The 5969-nt window shown below is 33.8% G+C and overlaps 1 pseudogene; it reads left to right on the forward strand.

Annotated features, from left to right (window-relative positions):
* Positions 1 to 500: 500 nt before the first annotated feature.
* On the forward strand, positions 501 to 597 carry LOC122100071 (annotated as a pseudogene).
* The last annotated feature ends 5372 nt before the right edge of the window (positions 598 to 5969 follow it).

Genomic DNA, 5969 nt, shown 5'->3' on the forward strand with positions numbered 1-5969 from the left:
TAAGATTAGTTTTGCTCCAATAAGTCATTCTATGCTGACAGGGTAAGATATTTTGGTTGGTCTGTTCCTACATGGAGCAAGGGTAAAGGGTCAAGGACACATTTGTGCCAGTAAGACTTCATTTGGGAAATTTTAAGCTGGAGAAGTTTAGAAGTAGCTATTAAGCAAGGCTTACTTTGACTCCATTAGCTCCACAAAGCTAAATCAGTTAATTAATAAGTACTTGAAAAGTCATCACCTTTGGACCTAGCTATAAAGTATTATCAAAGTATTATCAAATTTCAAATGAAAAAGACTTAAAATAGTCATAGAAAAAAATTGCAAATGTGAGCAATCAAACAAGCAATATAAGTTTTTTTCCATCATACACAGAATTTTACAGAAATAAGATAAATGGCAATTTTGGGAACAATAAGGTTTCCTTGTTACAAATAGGCAACCAAGGATATATGCCTGTCTTAAGATTGCATCATTAATTACTTAAATTTACAGGATACTACTTGGTTCAGCATCACGTCTACCTGAATTACAATACAAAGATTTACATGGCTCTTGCACAAGGATGATATGAAAATTTGGGAAGTATTGAATATTTTTCATTCTTCAGATGCAAGAATGAAAAGCAGTTATTAAAATGTTGATTACAAATATACAAGTGTAATAATACATGTAATTCATAGAAACAAAAGTTAGTTTGACATCATTCAATCTTCACCTTTTTAAAAAGGCCTTTACATAGCATAACCTTTATATAACTTTTGAAATAACATAACATTGTCATTTTATCCCAAAGAAATAAAATTATATAAGGACCTAGGAATTAAAGGAATCTTAAACTGTTTCTATATCGAATGCAATCTGAAAGGACACATTTATTAATGAATCTATATATTATAAAACAATTTCGAATTCAAAGTATTATATCTAGGAGAGAATGAAATAGATTATGGTCATTATACAAACAGAATACTAAATATTTTAAAATATACTTTTTTAAGACAAGCACCAGAAATATCTTTAGTTTCTGCACTACTCATTTCAACAGATCAGTCAAAATTATTTCTTATTAAAAAATCACAAACTCTACAGAAATCATTATAGATGTATACAAACAACTCAAGTATATTTTGAAATCAAAGTCAGGCAATTCATTTGGAAGAATATCATGGAATACATGAATTTTTAAAGTAAGATATTGCTGTTGCTTTGTATTGTGAAAATATTTTGTATGGACACATAGGATGGACTGGAAATTTTGAAATTTAAGAAATTTAACCGAACCATTAGGACTGAGGAGAACAATATGTACAGCTTTCCAAAACTTCAAAGAGGTAGTGATACATATTTATCCTTTTGGCAATATCAAATGCAGTTTCTTCCAAGTTGTGCTTCAGACCTGGTTTGATATAATGATTCACCATAAAGAGATCCAGCGTATCTTTGCTATATCTATTCCCAGCAGCAAGATGCAAGGGGGTCAAGAGGCCTTTAGTTTGGCCATTGGTATCTGCATCATGATGAAATAAAGAAACCACTCTGGTATTATTCCATGTATAAGTGCTGTGCATGGGTGTCCAGCCATTCACAGTTATTACATGAATATCTGCCTTGAGCCACCAACTCATGGACAATGTCTAAGTTTCCACTGTAGGCTTCTCGATGTAGAGGGGTATACTCATTGTTATCCCTAGTATTCACATGAGTGGCCTTTTGGAAAGTAGTCTCTGCACTGTAGTAAGGCGATTATTTTCATCAGAACAAAGACGAAATTTACCTGGATCCTATTCCATTTTTTTCTTGCAATTGATACCATTTCTCACTTTTTCATCTTGTTCCTCAACTTCATCAGAATTGCCTAACCAGAGAATTTGAGTGCCAGTGAGAATGAGGTGTCCATGTATTTCCCCAATAGTTCACATTGGATGAACTGGTCAGAAATATCCAGTGAATTTTCTTCATCTGTTTTTTCACTATTATTTATTTTCTCTTTTTTCATTTTTACTATTCTAAATTATTCTAACTGGAGAGTAGGGAATTTGTAGAGAGCAGAGGAAGATTTTCCTCCGTATTCAAAGGTACAGACTGAAAATGAGGACCAGTGGTGTATTCATGTGCAGCTTATTCTAGGAATGAGAAAATAGGAAATAATGCCTTCAATGTAAATGAATTGGGAAATGGCAGAGCAGAAAGTGAAATGATGCAACCAAAAATATAAAAGCAAAATAAATTAGGATAATTATGGAGCAATCATATTACCTATGAGAACCATAAAAGGGAGAGAGGAAGAGAGAGACAGATGTGTAATGATCTAGCTCACCACAAAATCCATCCCTCTGATCAAAGTATAGAGCAAATAATTTTATTTTTTTAAAGAGATGGAAATAGAATTTAATGTCAGATATTTCCATTGTTTTTAATTATATTTTATTATCTTAAATACTTATACCACGGAATTTCCATTCAACAAATCAGTTTTTTTAAGTATAATGGACCTTTATATAAATTTTCCACAGCCTTCCAAACCTCACCCCACTTTAATTTTTCTAGTTTCATACTATCTTCATTGAATATTATACCTTCACTCTCTTCCTCCATAACTCTTTTTATTCCTTCATTTGACTTCCACTCACATGTTCCAAGTGATATTTTGCTGGTATTCATTTTGTTGGATTAAAGTTCAATTTCATAAGAAATTACACCTTTGAAATACTCCTCTGCAAATAGCATGCTTTGGTTAATATTTTTTGTAAACTTGTATAAATTTCTAGCTTCCAAATATGAGACAGAACATGGGTCCTTTGTGTGTCTCGCTCTGACTTAGTTCACTTAATATATTTTTATATCTCTCCATTTCCTTGCAAATAATTTAACAGTCTTCAAAATGGATAGGTGCAATCCAATTGTGTATATGTGCCTTCTCCAACCATCACTCCGCCAAAGGGTATGTGGGCTGTTTCCGTAATTTGGCTACGGTGAATAGTGCAGCAGTGAACATGGTTGTGAAAGTGATTTTACTGTAACCTCTTGGAAGAAGTCATCACTACCTTTGTGGGAGCAATCCTCTAGCCAGTTTTTCAGAATAAGAACATCCCTCCTTTCATCTTCATCAGAATGTATTGCAAGTCGTCAAAAGCACATTTCCACCTACAGGTCTCAATAAGCTAAAACCACACTGTGCCTATATGCTTTCAATACATTTTTTTCATATAATTTAGTGAGAACCTTCTATAAACTTTCCTAATGTGGGAATGAGGGACATGACAGAGTAAAGGTAAGAAATATGCAATTTAATTAGCTATGATCATATTTAAAATCATTTTCAGCTATAATTCATAGCCTCAAATAATATTATTTTAAACTTTATTGGATTACTTCATGAAATCCTTAAATTATAACAGGTGAGTTAAAAACAAAGGCAAAAAGTGTGGTTTGATTTTGACACTCATGTGTGAGGTTGCACACCATGGGCAAATAGATGGATTGGAATTAATAGCTCTTATCCATTTTGTTAACGTACAGATGGTTTTCCCAAACTGATTCTCGCAATTCATATTGCATTTAGCAACAAGAAACATGTGATAATTTCCTTTGTTTTTCTCCTTATTAACTTTTATTTCCATTTTATTTTATACTGGACGATTTCATAAATCTACTGTAGATACAAAAATATGTTAAAATATTTCTATCCTTATGCATTGATATATACATACACACATATATTACCCAAGTTATAATGATAATGTATAACTTCAGTAACTGTACAATTTACTAAATTATTAATACTATCGACGGCTCATGCCTGTCGTCCTAGTTACTCGGGAAGCTGAGATCTGACGATCATAGTTTGAAGACATCCTGGGCAAGAAAGTCCAGGAGCCTCTTATCACCAAACAACCAACAGAAAATCAGAATTGGAACTGTGGCTCAAAGTAGTAGAGTGGTATCCTTGAGAGAAAAATCTCAGGGACATCATCCAGGCTCTTAGTTCAAGAAGTACAATCTACCCAAATAAAAGCTATTTAATTTACACCTATGTAAGTAAAGTATTTCCATCACCCAAATGCACAACCATGGCATTTGCAGGGTAACTGTTTTGTCTGAAGTACCATAAAACATTTTCACTTAAGTTGAAAACATTGCAACATGGGTTCATTCTATCTCTCTCATGCATTTTTCCACTCAAATACTCAAATCTTACAATTATTCCAATTATTTAATATCATTGCTTTTTACTTTAATACCCAAATATTAGAGTTTGAATTGAGTGTCTTGTGTCCCCTAAATCAGTGTTCTTACCACTTTGTCATGTCCCCAGCCCTAAATTATTCTGATTATTTTTCAGATACTTGTGTATGACCTTGGGCTCAGTCCACGTTATGTTATCCTTCCTGGAATTTAGAGTAACAGGTGCATGGCATTGTGTAAAGATCTTTCTTTCCAGTCTGGGCTTTAACCTCTATCCTCAAAAGAGTTGACTCAAATGTAGTGAGGATTTTCATAAGCTTGTCATAGCTGATGTGTTTTTAAGTCTTTGCATTTCCTGCAGGTTCTTGAGTACTGAATTAATCTGATTTCTTGGGTTGTTTTGTTTCATTTGAATGCATGTGTTGGGTTGTTCCTCACTTTTCCTTTTGTTTCTTTCAATCAAGTTCTTACCTAAAATGCTGAGAAACCAATTCTTCTTTTTCACGATAATCAAGGTGAACATGACTTATTCCAAAGAAATTTCAGTAATATTTAAACACTTTCCTATCTATGGATGGTATATAAATGATAAATGCTGCGAAGGGTCTTTTTATTTTCACAGCAGTCTTTGTCATACACAGACAGATCATAAAATATATGAAGATAATAAAACTACAGATGCAAGCAAAGAGAAGAAAAACCTATTATTAATTGTTTGAAAGTGGCTTCAATTCTAGTGAAAGAAATACGTTGATTGATGTAGGATTTCTCAAATTACATTGCTAGGATGAAGCTAAAAAATCATCTAATTCTACAGAATTGAGGGAGAAGAATCAAACTCCTGAATAGTTTACATTTGGGTCAAATAAATCATGTTTCCAAAAAGAGAGTTGACTTTTGAGAAACATGATGAATTGTAGGTAAGTAGGTGCTTAGCTGCTTTTGTTAATTTGTAAACTAATACAGGGAAATAGATTACTGCAAGGTAAAAAAAGAACTTCGCATTGCAATACTTATGTTTGTGTGTGTGTGTGTGTGTGTGTGTACACATGCACATGTATACACGCACGCGCATGTGCAAGTGCTCATTCATTCATCATCTCTATGCTTCTGTGACCTAGGATATTTGTTTACCACTTGAAACATTGTTCCACTTCTGTTTTTCTGGAGATAATCGCATTTATTTTCATGATTGGACTGGCTTTGAATAATGGTCTTCATATCTCAGCCTCCAGAGTAGCTAGCTAAGCTTATTCAGGCTCCAAGAAGCTAGTTAAAATTGGGCCTGTCCTCAATACTTCACTGCTCTTTTATTCTTGTCCTGAGGTGTTCACATGCGTAAGTCATATATATGTCTACTTGCTTTAAGAAATACTCTTACTGCTTGGTACCAGGGGCTCCCATCTGAACTCTTAACTACTTAGGAGGCTTGAGAACAGAAAGTTTAGTGGACTTCCTTCTCAATCTATAGCGGGGTGCATTGGATTATTTCCACCATCCTGCACTATCTACAGGTTAAGATTGGAAGGACTACAGAATCCAAGCCAGTCAAGGTAGGAAGCTAGACAAGTTAGTGTGCAACTCATATGCCATTGATAATGGGAAGGCTAAAAAGACAGATCACATGCATGTTCTTGTGGAGAGGGAACCTTTATCCTAAAATTAACCACTGATATGACAGCAGTCTAACAAAAACAATACCCCAACTTGAACACAATTTCCCACAACCAAAATAAGTATATACTTTAACGTCCAAAAACTTAGTACAATCTGCTCTTTGCTCT

This window comes from Dipodomys spectabilis, unplaced genomic scaffold, assembly GCF_019054845.1.
Source record: "Dipodomys spectabilis isolate Male_0828 unplaced genomic scaffold, ASM1905484v1 ptg000558l, whole genome shotgun sequence".
Classification (NCBI taxonomy): Eukaryota; Metazoa; Chordata; class Mammalia; order Rodentia; family Heteromyidae; genus Dipodomys; species Dipodomys spectabilis.